This window comes from Cyprinodon variegatus, unplaced genomic scaffold, assembly GCF_000732505.1.
Source record: "Cyprinodon variegatus isolate N-32 unplaced genomic scaffold, C_variegatus-1.0 Scaffold100, whole genome shotgun sequence".
NCBI classification, from domain to species: Eukaryota; Metazoa; Chordata; class Actinopteri; order Cyprinodontiformes; family Cyprinodontidae; genus Cyprinodon; species Cyprinodon variegatus.
In genome coordinates, this window is record NW_015150553.1 from 949,972 (window position 1) to 973,417 (window position 23,446).

At 35.9% G+C, this 23,446-nt stretch overlaps 1 protein-coding gene across 13 annotated transcripts in view; it reads right to left on the reverse strand.

Moving 5' to 3' along the window:
* ntrk2 (neurotrophic tyrosine kinase, receptor, type 2) overlaps positions 1 to 23,446 on the reverse strand; it is a 104,978-nt gene that overhangs the window by 58,543 nt on the left and 22,989 nt on the right. The gene's annotated exons all lie outside the window — the stretch shown is intronic.

The following is a 23,446-nucleotide window of genomic DNA, read 5'->3' on the forward strand; positions in this document are numbered from 1 at the left end:
TGACATTTACAGTTGTAATACGACAGAAGATTGAAAAGGTTCAAATGCTATGAAAATACTTTTACCGCTTAGCGTAAGTCATCTGCTTAACTTGCCTTCAAGATGTGTGGGATAATGATGAAGCTTTTCATTAATCAATAATGCAGCAAAGGTCACACTCACTCTGATATTTCTCATAAAATCACAGTGGAGCTGTTTTCCTGCAAACTGGTAAAAAAATAAAAATAACAATTTACCTTTAGCAGTTGAGGGAGGAGTGTGACCTTTTACCAAGCAAGGGGCAGAAATTCATTGATTTTATATATCTGAACTTTACTTTACAGTGCATAAATTTCCAACAGGAATTCAAAGAAAGGACAAAAAGACAAAAAAACATAAATAAATAAAATAAAAGCTTTTTCCTCATAGGCAATCAGCCGCGATCTGTTAAAAGCACTGCTTGAAGGTGATATTACAAGCTTGCCAGAGGACAACAGCAAACAGAATAAATTAATAAAACAAAATCTCAGGTTGGTTGTAGGTTGGTTATTACTGAAAAAAACTTTAAATGACTAAACCATTGTTTGATGAGCAGATAACAAAAAATGAAGAAAATAAAATAAAAAAGGAATAATTTAAATGAAGTTAATTATTGAAAACATTATTATGATAAATTTATAGATTCAAAAAATGTCAGTCAATATAAAAGTGTGAAATATATAAGCTGCAGGATCTGGTTCAGGCCTAATCCCTTCCAAGACCTTGCTTTTCCGCTGCAGAACATAAAGAGTATTTTTCTAGCTTTCATGTCAGGAGAACATTAAGATTACAAGTTAACTGGGGGGGGGGCGGATTTGTCTGATATGGCAGCAATTCTGCATACTTCAAGGATAAGATCTGCAGAGAAGAAGGAAATAACTGAAACAATTCTAGCAACTCCCATCCAAAAATAAAAGAGAAGAACGTGGAGAGTTCAAGATAGCCATTACACCGTGTCACCTTATTTAAATTCAATGGAGGACAAAAATGGGAAAAGTCGCCCCAAAGTCTTGTGCCTTTAAAAATATCCAAAGTAGAAAAGCAGATGATAAGAAAGCATAAACAGTCAGAATAAAGTCAAATCAGGCAGAAGCAGCAGCAGGGTGAGGGCTGATTCATCTTTCAGTTCTCGTGAATGCAAAGGAGGGACCCATTCCAGGCAGCTGACACTTCATGATAAAGTACACAGTGAGCTAAGGAGCTAAGGAAAAAACAATCTGTCCTTCCCCTTAAGCTGGCTTTGCCATTTCTGTCAGAAAACTGAGAGATATTTGTAGGCTGGCATTGGACTAAAGATACACAATCCAAAAACAAAACATTTAGATGTTCCCTTCAGTAAGCAGTGACCATAAAACAGAAAGCCCACTTTATGTCACAGAGGGCCAGAGATTCATCAGCTTCCCTGTGTTCATGTAACACAGCAACAAAATAAAAATCCTCCAGAGAGCTCTTTGAGAATCCAGTTTGCAACTTTTCTCTTGCAAACAACAATCCTGATGCATTTGTTTCCCTGCGCAGTGTTAAAGTTGAGTGGATAACCAGTCCCAGGATACAGCAGAGGAATGTAATATCGGGAAGTTTATTAGTATTCCAAAAGGAATAGTTTATGCATTTTAACAAAGCCAGAACAGAGCCTGGGCTGCATTTTCTACTTAGAAATTAGCTTGTGAAGTCTGACATCATTATCAAAATGTTGTTCTGAAACAACAGTAAACAACTAAAACTCACTGTACTAGTAATTTCATGTCAAAGCTTTGTAACAAAGGCTATTTATTCCAGAGCATATATATATATATATATATATATATATATATATATATATATATATATATATATATATATGTAGCATATTTCCTAAATCTTGCAAAATGGAACCTCAAGATCACCTTTCCGCCACTAAATGAAATATTTTAGGTAATCGCAGCAACAACTGTCACATCATATCCAGGTACATTTCCACCAGGATAATGAAAGAGAGCAAAACGATGTTGGAATCAAATCGTTTTAGAAAGTGGAACTCATAGATAGGAATAACCTCACAACTAAGTTGAATTACTGTAGCTGCAGGTAGGAAAACTGTGTGATCGCTAATGGAGGGATTTGCTAACAAGCAGGTATTTTACTGCAATACATTTAGAGTTTTTGAAACACAAACGCCTAAGCTATAGTATGTAAAGAAAGCAAGACAGCATAAATAATCTCCAGTGCAATTTTTTTCTGTCTGTAAAATGCACACTGAAGGAAAAGAAACCAAACAACAAGAATTAGGTTCTTCACCATCTTTCACTCTGCTGCCAGCCAATGAGAAGGGAGCTTAGTTTAGCTGCTCCGATGCACCTTTGAGAGTTGTCTGGTTTGTCTCTTTGACTTGTTACCAGTGTTGGGAATGTTATTTTAAAAAGTAGTTGTAGTTACTTCTCCAAAAAAGTAACTTAGTCAGTAACTCAGTGAAAGTAACTCATTGCAAGCCAATAAACTATGGGATACTTTTTAAGTTTTAAAATATCAGATAATTTGAAAACTGTGCAGTCATTGGAATTTTACATAAAACTAGAGGTGCAATTATTTGATATAAAGTAATTGTTATTAATTAATAAATTTAATAACTAATTAAGAAGACTACACATCTGACACATTGAAAACTACTCTGCCCTATTTTGGTGTGTGTGGTTTAACAAGTGATTTGCAACAATAATCAAATAAAGTAGATGTGATATGTTTCTTATTTATAGTAAAACAAAAATGATGTTTTAGATTTGCACATTGACATACTTTGATTGGCTTTAACAAAGGTAGGGAGCTGAAAAATGATGCCTTTCAAGCTATTTAACAAATGTAAAATATATTTAGCAATAGTATTAAACAACGCTTAGACTTTTACAGAAAAAAATGCAGGACTGTATGATCCAAGTATTTTTGCCTGAGAAAACGTAAACCATGCAAGTAAGATCAATATAGTCCAGAGAAAGAAAAGAACATCTGTTAAATAAAGGCAGCAGCTGTTAGTCAGCACTAAGCTGCAGTGAGGAGTGTCTTTAAATTACAGCTGCAAACCTACATTGATAAAGTTGTTGTTCCCGCAAAAAATGGGCCAATAACAGGAATATTTAGCCTTCAGTGATAAATTTTTCTGTACAAACCCTGCCATTGAATACTTTTACTCTTTTACTGGTTCAATTAAAAATTAAAAAAAGCAGAGCATTTACCGTAACAAGATTGCTTATGTTTTATTGTAATGCTATTCTCCATAAGCCAACCAGTATCGCTTGATGAATCAGTATCTTTTGACTGGCTGTAGTCCAAAAAAAAAAAACAAATATTAAGGGTCAGACAGATTTTGCTGAGGTGGAAGCGCAAATAACGAATGCAAAGCAAACACTAGAACCTACACTGGAACCTATTTGCAGAGGAAATTGTTTTTTAATGCATTCTTTACATGCATTCATAGAGTAACCTCAGCTGTAATGCTGCTCTTTATGACAACAAGAAAAGGTTTCTTTCTATTTGTTCTTTAACATTTGCAGCTACTTAAAGTCAGATAAGGCAATAGCAGGAGAAGGTGATGGTTGATTCATGCGTCACTGCTCAGCAATGCAAAGGAAAAACCCATTCCAGGCAGCTGACACTTTATGATAAAGTACACGGGGAGGTGAGTAAAAAAAACAACAACCTGTCCTTCCCCCTAAGCTGGGTCTTCAATTTCTGTCTGTGAAAGCTTAGAGACAATTGCAGACTGGCAATGGATTTGAGGTACCGTGCAAATGTCAAAAGCAACACACTCAGATGTTACTACTAGTAAGCTGTGACCATAAGACAGAAAACACGTTGTGTTTTCTCATGGGACAAAGATTCTTCAGTTTCCTTTTGTTCAGGTCACACAGCAACAGAAGGAAAATCCTCCTGAGAGCTCTTTGGGGATCTAATTTGAAACTTCGCTCTTGAAAACAACAGTCTAGCAACACCAGTTTGTCAGCGGACTCTGAAAGGTTAGTGGATTACCAGTCCCAAGATACAGCAGAGGAATTTAACAACAGGGAGTTTATTGGTATTGCAGAAGTGATTTTTCATGCATTTAACAGCCTGAGCAGGGTCTGGACCCTGTTTCTTAGCTACAATATTCCAATCTAAGCTAAAGCAAGATGTCTGACATCATTTTGAATGCTATAAAATAACAACACGTCTAAAACGTTAACATTAACATTAGTGGCACACAAAACTGTGTCTGGCATTACAGAAGTGGGACTGAGCATTCTTTTATCTTCTGTACACCATTTATAACAGAATAAGGTACACAAAAAACTGTTTTACTTTACAAACCACTCCTGTTATAGTTTAATGTCCTTTAATTGGAATGTCATAGAAATGTGCAAGAGTGACCAGATAAGAAGTTCTTCCAGTAAGATGGAGCCTTGAGTTAAGCTTGGTCTTTTTGGGCTTCCAAGCCCCTCCACGCCTCATGAGTGCAGACAGAATATCAGCACCACACACTTAGGACTACAAAGACAGATCAGAGCAGAAAAACCCAGTGAGAGAGGAACAGCTGCCACTGGCAAGGATCTGCAAATGGAAACATCTACAGATCCTGTGCTTTTGCCATTAAATATCACCACTATCGACAGATTGTTGAAACACTCCTAGAAAGAAATGACGGCATAAAGAGGCTTTGAAGAAGTTGTAAACGGCTGCATTTCCTACTTCTTCGTGTAGTGGGGTTTTGTCAGGTTGCTGTTTATGCTAAAAACAACATGGAAAAATGTCTCTGTGGTTGTTCTCTGCTGTTCATTCAGAAACAGTTTGATAGAAAATTTTAAGTTAAGTTTAAAGTTGCAGTATTAAGTTTTGGGAAAACCATGGACTTAGCCTAAAAATTGGAACAAGCACAACTTGCTCTCTGCGGAAGTACAGCCCTCCCTCCTCAGCTCTCGTTCCATAGTAGAGCCTATAAACGATGGCTCACACTTAAACGATATGCTTTACAATAATGTACAGCTGCAAAACAATGATATGCGTTGTGTGGTGGACGGGTATGAGATGCACGTACAGAAGCATGATTGACACTGCTAAGACATTCCTCTTTTCTGATTGGTTGATTTTCAGAGCGGTGTATTTTTGCATATGGCAGTAGGACCTCTGTGGGGACCCTGGGGAGTTTGATTTTTTTACCCAGATTATCCATCTCATGCTGTCAGGACATAGCGACAGTTTTAAAAAGGCGTATACAATACATTTTTACAAAAGTTACCAACTTCGCCTTTGAGGTAATAACAAAATATCAAGGATATTTAGCACAAATTGTGTTTAATGTTAGGTTAATGATAAAAAAAAATTCAAATAAATTGAATATAACTTCTACCTTTTTGCTTTTATTAATTTGTTGGCTTTTAAAAGAAGGCTGCATTAGCGGATGATTGTTTCAATCCTAATCAGACATTTAAACAGGACATGCTTCAACTCTTAATGTGCCAAAGCCAATGTTTTGTGTCACGCTTTCTAAAATCAGTCCAGATAATTTTCAAAGTTCCCATGTGAACTTCAAACATGCGTACCTGTGCTACATTGGGCTGCCACTTACCATCTGCCCTTGTAAAAAACAGAGAAAAATCTGTTCCTGTACGGTGACTCAGTCTACAAACAAAGCCAGCAAGTGTAGCACAAGATGTCTCAGCTTTAGGCAAGATGGTGCAAAAAAAACAAACTTTGGATTAATGATTTGACATCTTTTTGTCTGCTTCCGTTTCTGTCTCAACTGATGACTTTAGTTGGTGCCAGATGTTGTTTTATCTGTGGTTGTGAGTGAGTGGGTGTGTGTGTATGTTTTAAAATAGTGTTTCACGTCTCTTCCAGACACAGCTAGTGATAATGATTTCGTTTTGGAGCAGTTCAGGTTGGCAATGACGCAGGTTGTCATGGCAACAGCATGTGATGGGCAGCGGAAGATGTCCATATAACGCTGTGGACCTTTTGACAATGCATACAGTACGTGTACACTGCGGCTGTTTTATTAATTTTTTTGTTTGTTTATTTTTATCCACTTTTATGTGTCTCCGAAACACAGACAGCAATGCTCCCTATGCAAAAAAACTCACTAACCAGTATATGTCTCAGCTCCTCACATAGGCAGTACTGAGCAACTTTTCTTGATTTCTTATTCCTTTTAGGATTAATTCTGCATTTTGCTCTACACATATGATGTAACCTCCAATCAGAACCCTAGCTTTTGTATATATAATAATATTTATTTATTTTATTTATATAAAAAGGCTTTTGGAAAAATCTAAGGGAACATTTTTTCAGCTCTGGTCTGACTATAGCAGCTAATAACACAAATATTAAAACCTTTAATGAGACCTAGGTTAAATTATTCTTATGCAAGTAAATCTTACAAATTTAAAAGCAATCAATTGGGCTTCCGTCTATTAACAAATAATTTTTCTTTATTAAGGAGCCATAATTGCATACCTTACTGAAGGGATGAAATTGGCTTTGTTATGAAAATAGAATTATTCTCAGAAGAGTATTGTGCACAATTACACTGAATTGTGAGAAAAATAACAATGGAACTGGTCACTTACAGGAACAAAATTGAAACTGTTTAAACCACACTAATAACAGTTATCTAAAGAAAGAAAGATAACAAAACTATTATCCACTTAAAAATCTATTTTTGAGGGGCTGGGAACATTCTGAGTATTTTATTTGAAAGGGAACTATTAGTTTATTTTTTATATTTTGATTTTGAAGTTTAAACTCTTGGTTTTTAGAAAAACAGTATGACATGTTTGTGTCTCTCATGTTTACAAGCAGTTTCTGGTGATAAACAATCTCAGAAAAAGAAGAAAAAGAAATTGAATGTTTTGGACAGTCTATTATAAATGGGATCTTTGGCATTTAAACGCAATATTATGATGTTGTGTAAATGCCAAAGACCCCATTTTAACTAATCTGTTTGATACAGTCCATCTTTTCATTGCACATTGTGGATTAATAAATTAGTCAAAACTGAATTATTGCACCTTTTTTCGAATATTTGTTGACATTTCATTTCTGATTAGTGTCATATAAAGTGAATGAAGAATGTGACTAGAATAATGAGAAACAATCTTTTTGGTAAAAAAATTTATAATTATTTGTAGCTAAAAGGCTAGTCAAATCATACCATCTATCCAGCCAAGACTGTTGGTTTTAATCCTGGATCGATACTTGTTGATATAACAGCATTTCTAGGGTTTTATAGAAAAACCTGACTTTTAGGTTATGGCAGTCATTAAAGAAATCATATTTTTTTCCCCCCAAAACATCGGTGACAGCAGTAGAGAGAGCAGGTAAGGGCTACCAGCTGCTTCTAGCAGCCTGGTTGTATATCTCTTACAAATTCTAAAGACTTTTATATTTTTTGGCAGCTAGAGAGACAGAGAGAGAGAGAGAAGCTTTCAAAATTGAGTTTCAGGCTCCTTATTGCCCAACTGTGTGGTTATTTTCCCCCATAAGCCTCTGAAACCTCCTTTGAGGCTGGTGACCTAGCTTTAGAAGTTCATAGAAGTAAAATTATAAGAGACATAATACGTGGAACTTTTTCTAAGGGTTGAGAAAGCCAACTCCTGAATTTCACAAGTTTTGATTACATCTCCACCATTCATTCCAGCGAAGTGTCTGTCTGCTTCATGAGGGAAGCTCAGGGTAGAGGAACAACACAAAAACAGTGTAGAGGAGAGAATGGACGTCTTAGTAACTCTGTGTTTGAAGAGTTAATCGGGCCATATGTTTGTGTCAAATTGCATATCAGTAGATTTTTAAAGAACTTATAATTCTCCATTTTTCAACCTAGAATCCAGTGAGCACTAGTTTAGAGAGACCTTTGATACTTTCTAAGCAGTTCATTGTTTTAGTCGATAACGGAAAAATAACGTGAAAAAATAATGACCCTGACCAGCACAGAAACAGAAATTAAGAATACTGTATAAGGTGCATAGTAAAAGAGTAACATAGCTTAGAAAAGTTTCACTTCAAAACTGTGAAAATCTAAGCTACATGTAAGTTGAGCAGCTACTGCAACTAAGGCGACCAATGCTAAAGGTGCAGAAAGTGTGAGAGTAAGGGAGGGAGCGTAATATTTTTTAATGAACAGAAGACTAAGAAATTTGATAAATATTTCAAATTAAAGACATTGTCCTTAGTGTGCCACTACTGTGAAATAAGTATCTCTTTGCAAACCACAAAAATAATTAAGAATAAATTATGGTCATTGTGTGACTATAATGCAATTTTGGCGAATCTTTGACTCAGTATGCACATATAATATGGAAATATATTAAAATCACTTAAAATAAAACAAGACTGAGAAAACTTAGGGGAAAACAAAACAAAATGTAAAGCATTCAGAAAAGCATTCAGATAGCTTTAAATAGTGACTTACACCTAGAGCTGAAACTTGTGCATGATCTGAATATTACCAAATTTTAATGAATTGTTTCTTGGCATGAGGCACATCTCTGGTAAAATATTTCCATAAAATCCAGTTAACCTGTACACAGGCAGACAAGCACACACAAACTCCTAATAACATAACCTCCTAGGCAGTTGTAACAAAAAAACAGAAGAACACTCATAAGAAGAAAACTACCAAGTATTAAATATTAAACACACTTTTCTTAAATCCTTGGAACATGGGCATGTAGCATGTGGTAAATATGTACATGTCGCCACGTACATACAGAGCTGTAATAAAGTAAGCTACAGTACTTGTGAAAATACACAACAACAAGAATCTGTCAGGATATTTACTGCATTGCTTGAAACACCCTTCTTTATAATATATGCTTTTCTGATTGCTGTACTTAGCAGATAGACTATACTAGTGATGAATTTAACAGGTTGGTTTGAAATCACAGCATTAAGCAAAATAGCCAAAGGATAAACTAATTTGAACTCAATCATGCATATATATTTTTTATATGACTATTAAAAATCAATTTAAAAAAAAACAAGAGAAACAGTGATGAATGACAGTTTTCCTTGCAAACATTTTTCCTCACTCCACACATACATAAACACAGGAGAGCTGCTGACCTTAGCACTGGGCAGTTAACAAAAAAAGCACAGCTAAGGAGACGGCAACGTCTTGCCTCAGTCTGGACAGGCAAACGCACAGTCGACGCATCAATAAATTTCTATCTGTTTTACTGCCTTTCCATCTGGCCCAGCCCTCTTGCTTTCTCTGTCTCCTTTCGCCGTCTCTCACTGTGTAGCAGATCCTGCACACGCAGCACCAAAGCACGCTTAATGATATTGGTAAGCACCTTTACCAGCTCTCATGCATATTCAGGATAACTAAGGACTTTGTGTCTTGGCTGCTTGAGTATCTACCTTAGTAGATCAAGACTGAATGCTGATTGATAGCAATAGCCTCATTAACATAGATTCTGTCATACAGATATTCACTGAATTGCCAAGAAAAAGTCACGCTGATGAGACACACTAACTCTCTGGCAGGGAAGACCTTTCCAGGCCAAGCGGCAGCGTATTGTGAGCCAACTTATTGTCACGCTGTCTGAGCAGAAATACCATGCTGACATGCTGTACATGTTTACTGTGTAAACATGTACAGCATGCCTTCTTAGGCAAATCCCAAAGGTGCAAATCTGCATATGGCTCAATGTAAAGTCTGAAGGCTCATAACGGGTTCTTGTAACATTGCAAAGACAATTATTGTGATTCTAATTGCATTAACAACACTGCAATGTCTTAAAGTATTTTAAATAAATTGTGAATTGGTTTTCAGTCTCAATCATACTCTTTCTGCAACAAGTAAATTCCTTGCAGGTCCTACTGTAACAGGACTTAGGTCTGGTTAAAGTAGATGTCTTTTTCACAAAGGTAAGGAAACTGTAAAATATCAGTAGATATTAACATAACAAGTGGTAATGGCCAAGAAACTTAGCATATGGCATATATAATTTGCATGTAATACTTATCATGTAATACTTATCAATACTTATGTATAACAGTATAAGCTTTGACCAAAGTGATTGGATTTCTTCGAGATGACTTCTGGAAGCATTGCTAAGAGGCAAGCCGCCTGTGTTCTGCAGTTTAGAAATGTTCAGCTCATCTAAAACCCCTGCCTGTCCAGGTCTGACAGGACAAATTTCCATTCAGTTTTGAGAAATATTTGAACTGTGCAATAAACCTGAAGCCATATCACTCTTAATTTAATTTAGTTTTTTAGTCTTTTTCACTACAACTTTGCTCCCACTTGCCTTTCTCTCCAGCTACCCTGTTTCTCTCCTTTGAGTCACACCTTTGTCTAACAGCTTTGCTCCTCTCTGTATATGCATTTTTTTATGCTCTCTTCCTCCCATGACAGTTCCTCTCTGATTTTGTTGACAAGTGTTTCAGCTTTCTCCAAGTGTGGCTCTCAGTTTTCTGCAGTGTTGGAGGTTCAGTTTTTCCTGGACTCTGCTTCAGCTCTTCAGGTTTAACTATATCTGTCTGACTGATTGATTTCCTGTTGACTGTCCAAGCCTGAATAAATCTCTCACGGTGCAAACTGCAAATCTTGAGTAGATTCAGTAGAGACCAAAGCCTCACAACTGCTATGAAAAAAAAGTACAAGGATATTAAGTAAGATTTCAGTAAACTAATCGTCATTATGCTGCTCTAAAGCTTGGGCAAGGCTGACCAACTAACCAGAGACATTTTTGCCATAGTGTTAGGAAACTGGAGGGAAAGTTCATAATGGATCCACTGTGTGCAAAACATTTTGGCAAATCAGATGCCTTTTTCAAAATAAGATGCAAACCTCGAAAAGTTTCACAAACCACCCCCAAACATCTGTGCCACTAACCACACTTTATTCTAACCCAGTCCTTTATTTTGAAGCCCTTTCAGACCAGAGGTTTCCACATTCTGCCCTCATTTCCAGCTTATAACAAATTTTCCAGTTTTGACTTAATCAACTGTGGTACTAAAGGTAGCATCGGTGAAATCCAGAGCGTTAGAAATTACAGACTGTAATCAAGATTTTTTCTTTAAAGTTTTCCTCGATTATGAGGTAGCCAAGATGTTTCGTAGTATTGGAGGTTGCAGAACATCTGATTATGTACCTCAGGGTTTGTACATTGATCAAAATCAGTTTAACTACTACTCTACATTTGTGCACACATACAATGCATTTAGATATGGCTTCCCTATGCTTTCAGTGAATACATTTCAATATAACATATATTCAAGGAGTTGTACGGAAACATATACATATTTTTAATATTTACACATTCAGTGTTTTTACAAAAGGTGTGGTTGAAATAGAGTATGTATGCTTAAAACTCCTCAATCTGGGCACTGATAGCTAGGTATTCAGTAGAGAGACAGTCTGGGGAAAGAAACCATCTTTGTGGGAAGTGGTGTTTCCAAAAAGACCTCTGTTGTACAAACTAAAAGTCAAAACAGACAGGTGGGGTCTGCACAGATTTTCCCTACACTTTTCCTGACCCTAGACACGTAATAGTCCTCAATGGACTTCTGAAGATTGAGCAACAATTAAGGGAATTTCGAGGGCAAGTTCCAACCACCAGAATAAATAAGATTTGATATTCAGCATTTACATTATAACAATCTCATTTTGTCAAAGAAATAACACATTATAACATATGTTACCACTAAAAATGCAATTGAAATTTTAACCGTAATGTGTTTCTTAACAATAGAGTAACACTTGGCTGCAGTCAGTAATAATTTCACAGCAGTTACAGTTGGAAATAAAAGTATAGTCATTTTTCCACAATCGGATGAAGTTTGTAGTATTTTTTTTAGATTTCAGTACTCATAGCCAGTGCAACATGTCCCAAAGGAGTCTTGAATCCCATACACATGAAGCAGCAGAATTAATCTAATAGGCATGCTTTTGGACTGTGGAAGGGAGTACATGGAAAGATCCCATACAACCATGGAGAGAGCATGAAAACCCAGAGGAAGATCCCAGGCTGGGTTTGGATTCCAACCCATAACCTTGCTGCAAAGCAACAATGCCACCAGTTTTACCAGCTGGCAGCCCCACACTGAAATATCAATTGATTACTTATTGTTTTGTCACAGGCTGCTGAAAGGAGACAACCATTCATGATTTAAATCTCTTTAATTTAAAGTTAACAGTAAACATTCAAGTTTAACTTGATGACTGTAGTATGATACCAAAAATTCAAAGAAAATTATCCCAATTATTTCATACTTTCCTTCACTAAGTTCAATATTAATAGTTCAGAGGGATTAAAGGGAAGTACTATTTCCAAACAAAGATTTCTCTGGGACACATTTTTATTTTGTTTTAAACTAGCACATGTACCGTAGAGGGAGGGAGTAAATAATGCCCCACCTCCCAGTTCCTGGAAAAGTTTCCTTCAGTTGAAAAATGCCTCTTACAATGATCCCACTTTTCCTACTTTCCTGGCAAATATTTCAGGGACTCTGTTTTCATCATGTTTCGTAACAATCCTATATTCTGGCTGTAATGGACATTATTTTGAAAAAACATTTTTCTCGTTAAGAGAAGCCCCCAGGAGATGCTTGTCTTAGCAGTCCTATAAAACTCTGGCCAAGGTTTCCTCCCTAAGGGAGCTAAATGAGAATTTGACTTATTATTCTAACCTCTCCTGCACCCCTTGCTACATTAAAACAAGATCTTTAGTAAGACTAAGCAAGTCTTTACCACCGGCCATTATCCTTTGTTAGACTGACCTCCTACCTATAACTTCTCATTTGACAGCGAGACTTTTTTCTTCATCTCTCATTGAGTTGGAAATGATGCAGAAGGATGTGGATTTTTGGCTGGAGGCTGGCTGCATCCATCCATCCCTGTTTCTACTTACAGGGGTCACATTTTCATTCAGCAGAGGACACTGCTCTTTTCTGCATCAACTTCTATTTAATTTTGTCTGGCTGATATACATATTTTCTTTTAGTAATACAATTTGGACTAACCATACTGACTCCCTGGCTCATAATGATGGCTTTAGAGACTTGATTAATGCCCTTCTCTCTGTTTCTCTGGATGATATTGTAAGATACTGTACTTATGAGTACATCCATATTTAGAAAAATGCATCTAATAAGACAGTCAAGCATTTTTTTTGATTCCATCAGGCAGAGAAACAGATAAATTCTTAGGAGTTACTGTCCAACTAACTCTTCAAACCAGTTAGAGATTATCTTAGCGTGGTGACATTTCACATTGCTTTGCTGAAAGTAGCCATCAGTTCATGGTAACCCTATGGTCATGAGGGCTCAGTTTGAACTTAATTAAACAACCTTGGCTAAAGAGATCTAGAGATCTAAAAGCATTGAATCTTCTGGCTGTGACTGGTTTATTCTGAATTAGGCTTAACGGGAGCATCTTTGATGTAAAAGGTCCCCGGCAAATGATGAACAGCCATGCATACATACCCATACCTAAATAGACTAGTCAACATAACATGCATATTTTCAGACTGTTTGAGAATCTAGGGGAAAGCTATATATATATATATATATAAATTAAGCAATTATATTCACTTTTAAATACATTTCAATAAATAAAATTTAATTATTTCATGGGGAACTTAACAAAGTAATCAGATTTCTAACCATATATTAGACATATAAATCAAAATAAACAAACAAATAAATAAATGTTACATGTCATGGGGCATTCACATGTTTGTATTTTATAACATTTTGGCTCTCCATTTACCTCAGGGATCACATCATAATGATTGTGAAAAGGGAGCCCCCCCTCAAGGGGCATCCCAATCCCCTCTTTGGGAACCCCCGGTCTAGACAACAAAAGAAAAAAGCTGTGGTTCTGAGAAAACCAGATCACAGGGATTTTGCATCACAACTCTGTTGTCTGGTTGAAAATACAAACATTGTGTTGGTTTTACAGTACGCTTTCTGTCCCACCAACTGATGTCATACTCAGGGCATATCGGCATATGCTTGGCACTTACAGGCACTTTTCTGAACCCAATTATGTTGGCTCTTTCAGAGTGAATGTGGGACCGTGAGGCTGTTCTTTCTATTTTGATCCATCATCTAGGACAAACAGCTGTCTGAAAATACGATTAAAGAGAAAGAAATATTTGCATTAATGAATTGGGGCTGCCGCCAGAAAACAGCATGTCCCAGACTTTAAAAGCTTTATTGTTTTAAATTTGCACACTAGATAATCATGTATTGTTTTTTTTTTTGTAAGATCATTTAACGTCCACTTATGGTGTCTGATTTAAAATGAGCTCATGCGCAACATTTCAAAGTGCTTTCTTTTTGAAGTGGCAAATAATCAAATTTTACCCCCCTTCCCCAAATCAAATGGAAACAAATTCAGAAGATTCAGCTGCTCCATAATAATTCCATCCGTACCAATCTCAGATTGTATGTATACACCATGTCCTGTTCCCACACTGCTCTCCTTGTTTAAGCCTTCTCATTTTTCACCACTTTGACAGTTCGCAAAGGTCAGGCTGACCAGCGCAGGACAGGAAATGATCTACAGCTGTACAATAGACTCCCTAACAGAGATGAGAAAGACATCCACTATTGGTGACTATTTTCAAGCTTTTTTGACAGTTATCCAATCACCAGTGCTTCTGCTTTAGAAAATTCCCGCTTAAGACTTGATATTTTTCTCCAGGTAATTTCCCTAAAGACCAAAAGGGAAAAAAATTAAATAAACAATATTAATAATTTAACCACCTTCCTTGACTGTCTTTGCAATTACTTGTTATTCAGATACCAAACATTAGAAATTTAGAGTAAAATTGAGGATATTAAAGTGGGAATACTTTGTCACTTGTATTCAGTGTGCAGAGAACATATGAAATAAAAATTGTATATACCAAAACCAAACACATATGAAAGATTTATTGCGTAACTTGAATATGGAAAATATTTGATTAGCTTTTTTTGCTTAATCCAAGTGTCTCCTGGCCTATTATGAAAATTAAATGATATTCTTACATTATATGTTATGAAAAGAAAAGAGAAGATTACTAAAGCGCTACTTCTACTGTTTTAGCAGAAATGTTATGTTTGATTTCAGCTATGATAATAATCTCATCTGCTTCCAAGCTGATTTGGGATCAAGGACTGTTTTCTTAAGATAATACCTGTAAGACAGAAGGTTGAATAAAAAAAAAAGCTAATATGTAAATTTCAGGTTATTCTCTACTTAAACCTAAATGGAGCCTAATGATAAACAAATAAAGGCTGAAACCCAGCGGCTATGAAAACCACTTCAAACACAATGAGATATGTTTGATTCTTAAGTTCAACTTATTAAATAAATACAGAGATATAATTTCCCCACTTGGTGACACTGAACAAGACTAAAGATCAGACAGAGATGTTCCTATTACTTAAAATAGGAAACTTACACTGTACATTTTCCTGCTGCAAATAATAAAAATACTCAACCACATATAAATACTGTTTGATTTAATTCTTTATTGTTGAAATAATAAATTTTTATCATATCTGGTGTTCTTCGTCTGCACAAAGTTGTACTTTTTTCCTCTGTTATCTTTATATTAGTCTGCAATGAGTATTTTCTTATTTCCACACCATATATCTCCAATGCTTTTCTGTCAAATTTGTGTTTTTCTGTGTATCAACTTACCGCATAATTCTAATTCCTAATGCAGGAAAAGCACGTCTTGGTAGTTAAATTTTTCAGATCTGATTCCAAGGTCAGTAAGGATTACTAAAATTATTTTGCCTACAGTATAATGAAATTTTAGCCAATCAGATGATCTCAGTATTATTTTATTTCAAGTGTTGGATCTGTTACTTGACTAGTTTATTGAGGTTGATTAAGCCTCGCTGCTCCACATCTTCAGACAACCTCACACAAATTAAGTGGAGCATCAATATGAGAATAAATAATCTAAGATGAAATGAAGCAATAAAAATTCAATACAAATACTTGGGCTTTAGTGGTAAATCTAAAATTTTTTGTGTGTGATGTTTTCATTTTGTTTTTGAAACCAGACTTGTCAGCTGCACACCAACTGAAGGAACAAGAACACTGGACTTGCGCAGGTGTGGTTCATCCTCTTGGTACAATTCCAGATGCCTACAGGTGCTATGTGCATCTGTTCAAACAGTAACATGCAAGTTAAACCTTAACATTTAGGAAGCAGCAGGGTTCTGGATTCAAAACATTAACATATTTTGGTGGACAATGTGGATATTAAGCCAAGAAGAAAAACAAAAGGCTTTGTGAAGATACTGGATTGATCTGGTAAGAGAGATTATTATTTATTTGGAGACATGTGGCCAGAAAACATGTTCAGCCCATGACTGTTGTTACATTTGGAGGAAAAGGGGGAGGTTTGCATTTCCAAGAGCCCTAACCCAGCTGTAAACTCTATCATGTCTTTGGCCTGTCCTCCTGCAGGAGGTACAGGTGATTCATTGACAATATGTAGAAAAACTCAAACAACATCTAAAGATATTAAACAAAAAGTTTAAGACTGAGAAAAAAAAAAAACTTCTCAAGTAATACTAATTATTAAAAAAACACTTCCTAAGTGGCCTTCACACAACAAACTCAACCCCTTACAAGTAAGAAGCCATTACTCTAAAGGCAAAACATTATGTCACGATTTCAACTTTTGGAAACATTAACAAATGACTAATAAAAGTGGCTTAAGGAGAAGACAGTCAATGTTTTGAATTCTCCAAAACAAAGCAGTGACTTTCAAATAAACCAATAATCAATTACATAAACCAGTTTTTCATGGTTCAGTCATATGTGTAGCAGAAGCGACAGTACTGATGGCAGACAGGGAGGACAGTTTAGAGTAAATCATCAATAACAACTACTCTGGGACTAAACCAGTTTGGCAAAGCAGCTTAGAATCTTCCTTCAGAAAAGGAAAAACACACCTATAAGGGTGTCAAAACCATTGCTGTGGTTTTTACAGGTAAAGAGGTTTTCTCCAGGAGTATATTTTGCTTATACCGTACTTTACTTGTAAAGGACAGCAGGAAGAAAAATCCATCAGGCAAGTGCACAGTCTCCAAGTAACATTTAACAGTTAAAGAGGAGCTGCAATCTTCAGAGCACTTCAAACAATCATAGCCCTTAGGATCCACCATAGGCAACAAAACTCTCGTCTCCTGCTCTCTACACTGAGGTCATTAAACGCATTAACGTGACTCAGGAAATAAAATAAAATAATACAAAATGGAAGGCAGTGTCCTCTTACTCTTTCATCAAGCAATGCTCAGTATCGAGTTTGAAGGACTAATGCAGGGCAGAAGGAAAAGCATTGTGTAAAGTTAGTATTTGTATTTAATACTGACCAACTCAAAACCAACCAATTGTGAAGCCTAACAGGAGTTTCCTGTGAATGTTTTACTCTAAAATTAATTTAATTTTTAAAAACTAAATGGGGGAATTGCTGCAAAAAGTTTGCAAGACAGCTAAACTGAACCAGTGCAACTGTTGGCATGTGGCACTGATTATGTTCAGATAACCTCACACAAATTAAGTGAAGCATCAATATGAGAAGAAATAATCTAAGATATAATAATTCAATAAAAAGCCTTGGGCTTTAGTATCTACATTTCTTTGTTTGTTTGTATTTATTTGCTTTTGCAACCAGACTTGTCAGCTTCTCACTGAGTATGAACTTGTACAACACTTTCAAGGAAGGCCTTTAGAGCAGCAGAGGAGTTAGAGCCTCCGCCAATTTACCTCAAATAACCCATTGTCCGTTAAGGATGTTGTTATGGTTACAAAGGAAATATTCGTATAAAGAAAGAAGGGTTTCATGACGTCTTCTGTTAAAACTTTCTAGTCTGAAGAATTGTAAAGATGCTAAACTGGTGATAAAGATGCATTTGACAGGACAATAGTCTAGAATTTCGATAGAAATCCTCTCTGAAACAGAAAAGGATTTGATCAAATAAGTAAAAAGAAGCATTCTGTTTCTAACCAAGCCTCTGTTTATAGCCCCAGTTTCAGAAAGTGTAGAGGGTCGAAAGTCTTCACTTTGTGCTTCTCTTATATCTGTTGCACATTTTGTTTTTTTTTTGTTTTTTAGAGGAACAGAGCTCATGAAAACCTCAAGAACTGGAGGCAAGAGCTGCTTTTCAGCAGGGAATGAGTGAAGAAGAGGAGGTGGTTGTGATGTGGATGTGTTGGGTATGCTGAGCATGCTCTGTAAAGCCTAGGGCCCAAAATGAAGCTATACTGACCTTGAGGGTGTCATTTCCATCGATTGACAGAAAGGAGCAGTGTATGCGTGTGAGGGAGATAGAAGTAGAGAAAGATGGAGGCGTGCAGCTTCACCAAACAAGGAGAAAACTGAAACTTGCACTAATGATGAATCATTGATAACTAGACAGAGGATGACTTTGTCTTTCATCTTTTTTTTTTAGTTTTACGCCTTGTTCTATCTTAGTTTTCAATGCCTGTGGCCTATCCATTGGAATCTTCCTCCTCTTACTTCCTTATTCTTCTGTTTTTATTTAAACCCTTAGAATATCTCCCGTTTCTATTTTTCTTTCCTCACATCCTTAAAGATGTTGGCTTTAATTTCATCCTATCTTCCTCAATGTGGTTCTCATATTCTCCGGTTCACAACCGCTGATTCACCATCATACATTTTTTTTCTGTCATGACATTTGTGTTTTACCATTGGGTCAGAAACGAGGTTGAGATCAGCTCCTTCCTTTAAGCAATGACTGTTCACACATCATGAACATTTTATTTTGAAGTCATGTGAAACTATAGCTATAAATTATGCACCATACATAATCTTTTTAAAGATATTTTTTTTTCCACATAACTACAAAATAAGACAAAAAAGCCAGTCTCAAATAATATGGTATAATGACTCCAAACAGGCCACACCTTCTTTCTCCAAAAAATCTTGTTGATTCAGTAGGTTTCGTCCTATTTGGGATCACGCGAGAAGATGTGATTTAAATCTCCCCTTTCTTAAGCTTAGTTTTCATACTTTCACATTTTTTTATATTTCATGTCAGGATTATTTTATTGGTTTGTTAGAATGGGTCTGTGTTGGCCTTAAACCAACACAGACCCAACAGGGACACATGCATGCAGCCCTCTATTTAGCCAATGGGGTCTCTCTGCTACAATTTTGTTGCCCAAAAGATGCCTTAAAGTTAAAAAGCCCTAGCTGAAGCAAGGTTCATTGTTACATGATGGGATCTCTTCATCTAATTAGTTCAATGTTTTGGGGTTTTTTTGTTTTTTTTGGGGGGGGAGATCAGTTTAATAGTCTCGGAAAATATTTGGCTAAGATCCTATAATGTTTAACGTCCTCCTAACCATTGTAGTAGAGAAAGTTTTAAAAATGTCCTGCTTTTCTGAAACATATCTGCATTTAAAAGTAGAATTAACTGCTGTAGTTGGTTTTCCTAAATCAAGAGCTCCCTGTTTGGAGAAGCAGGCTGGGCTGCAGATAGGTGAGCCAAGGTAACACTTACTTAAAACAGAAAGAGAAGAGAACACATCTAAAAGCACCTCAAAGGCAAACAAGTCCAGCAATATTTCACTATATACATTTAGATCCCAAACTTCCGGAAAAAAAAAACTCATTAGATCATACTAAGTAGAGCAGAATTAGCCTGAATGCAAAACCCGTATTTGAATTTTAGGATCTGTACGTGAGCACTAGGTCTCTTGGCAGACATCCAGATTTTTTCCTCAATACACAAACTAAAGAACTTTCAATTTAAAAGGTGTCACAAAACACAAAAAAAGAAAAAAAGAGAAACAGAAGCAGAAAGGGGGATTTCAATTGTGGAAGTTTATTTTAAGAAGTAGTTTATTCCTTCAAGTCATTTTATTGCTTTTTTTAAACTAAACACTGCAACGCTGTAGATTAATTGATCCAAAAGTATGTTGGTTGAGTCCAGAAACCTTTGATAGACCAAATGATTACAGATTTTAACTTATAACGCATCAAGCACCACTTGTCAATAGAAATATAGAAAAGTTCTTACCCCATACAACTTTTTTCATGTGCTGTCTTATTTTTCATTTTTATGAGGATTTTATGGTAAATAACTACACAGCATAAATGTGAAGTTGATACAGTTTTTTTTAAGAGTTTACACATTTACTGCTGTTCAACATATAGGATTTGTTTATAATAGTTATAGAATAGCTCAGTAACCTGACCATCTTCCCTCTCTCTGCTGAGAAAGGTATCCCAGCAGCATGATAGTGTCAATGCCATGTTTTACCCTGGGAGTGGTGTGTTCTGGGAGGTGCACCACAAAATATCAGCTCTGAGAGCTGTACTGGATAGGAAGAACCGGCTTCCCACTTTTTTGCTTTAAATGCTCAATTTTCCCCTCAGTAGTTCTGTCCCGTTCACATCATTTGTTTGTGACTGACAGCATTACTGACTTGTGGCTAATCAGATCTGAGAATATGAGATCATACACCTTTTTACCAGGTGGAGTTTGCTTCTATTTTATTTGCTTTTGTGTTTAAAAAAAAAAAAAAGTTCAAAGATGAAATAAAATGTAAAACAAAAACAAAAACAAATAGATAGATAGATAAAATTAGGCAAGTATATGGCTTATAATCAAACAATAAATGCAAAATGATTTAATAACATTAGAACCAATCATATTGGCCAACATGGATAACAAATAGAGGGCCATCTGGGAACCAAAAGAGCCGGCTCTTCTTTGGGAGCCGAGCCAAAAACCATCCCATCCCTAATCCCTTGTAACTTCTCAAGAATTATGATGATCTTTACGTTGAGATTGAACTGCATATTTACCAATTATATTCATTTAGTAGTTGACCATCTTAAGGTGATTGATTATCTTGGATTTTACTGAAAATAATTGTAAAGTAATTTATGCTTAATACTAGCGATTTTTAAATAAAATCCACTTTTTGAGCCAGAAAACACTTAAAATCAGCACGCCTTTTTCCGGGAGTTATTAATGACGAGGAAACCTGACATTTTGCATTGATTATAAAATTATGTTAAACAGCTACTGCAGCTTTATGTAATCAGGGAGACACATCGCCAGGCTCAGAGGTTGTACATATTCACTACAACTCTGTTGCACAAGTCATAAGGCCTGATATGCGTTAATATTACACATTTGTTCACAAGTTCATCATCATTGTCAGCACTGACTGTGCTTATGTGGGTGCGTGTCAGTGTATGCCTATGATTTAGAAAAACGTCCTGCTACTTTACACTAGAGCCTGTGTTTTTTTGCTGACTGAGGTCAGATGTTTAAATGGAAAAAAAAAAATTAAATACAGGTTAATTATGTGGAGAGGGACCTTAGTCTCTATCTGACCCCAGTCTCCTCCTGTTGAAGTCATAGTTCAACCTTTGAAGTCCCCCAAATGTCAAAATTCTGCAAGCCACACTAATCCGGCTTTCTGGGGGCATATAGATGGAGCAGATGAGAGGAAGGTCAAGAGTGGAAATGATGTCTTAACCTTTAAATTTGCATGTACTTTCTGTTTGCTCATATACGTTTGACATGTAGATCTTCACTGCTTTGAATATTAGCAGGACAAACAGCGCCAAAAAGAATTTTTACTCTGAAACAACCATATCTGTAAATGGTAAAAAAAAATGACTTACTCAGAAAACTGAATGCTTTAGTGCTTTACCATTTAAGTATAATTAACCAAACTAGTTAATCAAGGAAACACACATAAAACAGCACTAATGATAAACACAGAAGAAGATAAGGTAATGTTAGGCCACAAGAACACGAAAACCTCAAGCAAACATCCAAGCTAAATCCTAAAGGATGTTAACGACTACAAGAGAAATCAGATTAGTTCCTTATTGTAGAAATCAGTGATTAGATAAGATAGAGCTAAAAAGGAAATTACGACTGAAAACTTTAAGGTTGTGAGCAGGAAGGATTCAGCAATGGTTACAGCAGCAGACTGGCAACACCATGAAAAAGCAAAGACTGAGAGTTTAACCAGCATGCATGTTATTCACCGACAGACCAAAGACCCAAAGGAACGACAAAACAATAGCAGTTGCAACTTATTCAAGGAGGATTCATGGATAAATAATAGTAAACAGATTTAATGAAATTAACTTCCTAAAGCAGTCCAATTATTTTCACACCCTGTTTAGTCGGACTTCAAGATCAAATTGAAGCCGCATAATTCAGTAAAATATGGGAAGATGTAAGGAATTATAGATCAACTGTTGGTTTGACAGCATTAGAACAAAGCACTTCAATTCTAAATGGAAATTTATTTTTGAATAATTGACATTAACAGCTGTAGTCATATTTTGGCACAAATTCAAGATAAGCTCCTTTGGCCTATCTTTAACTGCTACTCTCCTATCATCCTTTTATTGGATTACATATCTTTCATGCTATTTCTGCAGAAACAAATGACCTTGTTGATAGTAAAAAATGATAGTTGGTAAAGATCAATAACATAGCCACAGTCGTATTAGAGATCACTAAGTGCACTGTCTAAAGTTGGACAAACAACATTCAGTATAGGGCTAAAACAATTAATCAGATTAATTGTGATTAACTGAATATTGAAACAATCATCACCTAATTTGTTACTTGAATCATTCAGGAGGCCTAGTACACAGACTATAAAACATGCCCATTGTCTAAGAGAATAAACTATTTACAGCAGTAAAAAGGACAAAAGCCAACAAATATTAACTATGAACATAGAATATCTACAAATTTTCCAGTAAAGATTAAGTTGTTTGCATTTATAATTACATGTATATATATTCTTATATATTTATGTTTTGAGTTTTGCAATAAATCTAAATGGGTTAGGGTTATAAGGGAACAATAAAGTTTTTTTTCCCATAGTCTATTGGCTTGTTTTGTAGAAATATACTAAAAACATGTCTTTTTAGATAAAACGACTAATCGAAAAGATTATTGATAGGTAAACACCTAATTCAGTATTTACCTTAATCATAACTCATATCCACCTCTAAGATAAAACCTGTATGATCTTTAATTTAACAACAAAAAATGGCTTTTTACTTGACAGAATGTTCATATTGAATGCTCTGCTCGCCTCATAAAATATCAGAACTTTGTATCATTACACAGGTAAGTATGGCCAAAATAATGTCTTTAAGTAATGAAATGACTTTTTCAAATATAATACCCTAAGAGAGGAAGAACTTCATCAAAGAAAAGTACAAAAATCTTAATGCATGTAAAGTTTTCTTTTATAAAAACAAGTGTTGGTAGCGGCCCTGCGATGGACTGGCGACCTGTCCAGGGTGTACCCCGCCTCTCGTCCGTAGACAGCTGGAGATAGGCACCAGCACCCCTCGCAACCCCGCTTGGGATAAAGCGTGATGGAAAATGGATGGATGGATGGATGGATGGATGGAGGGATGGATGGATGGATGGATGGATGGATGGA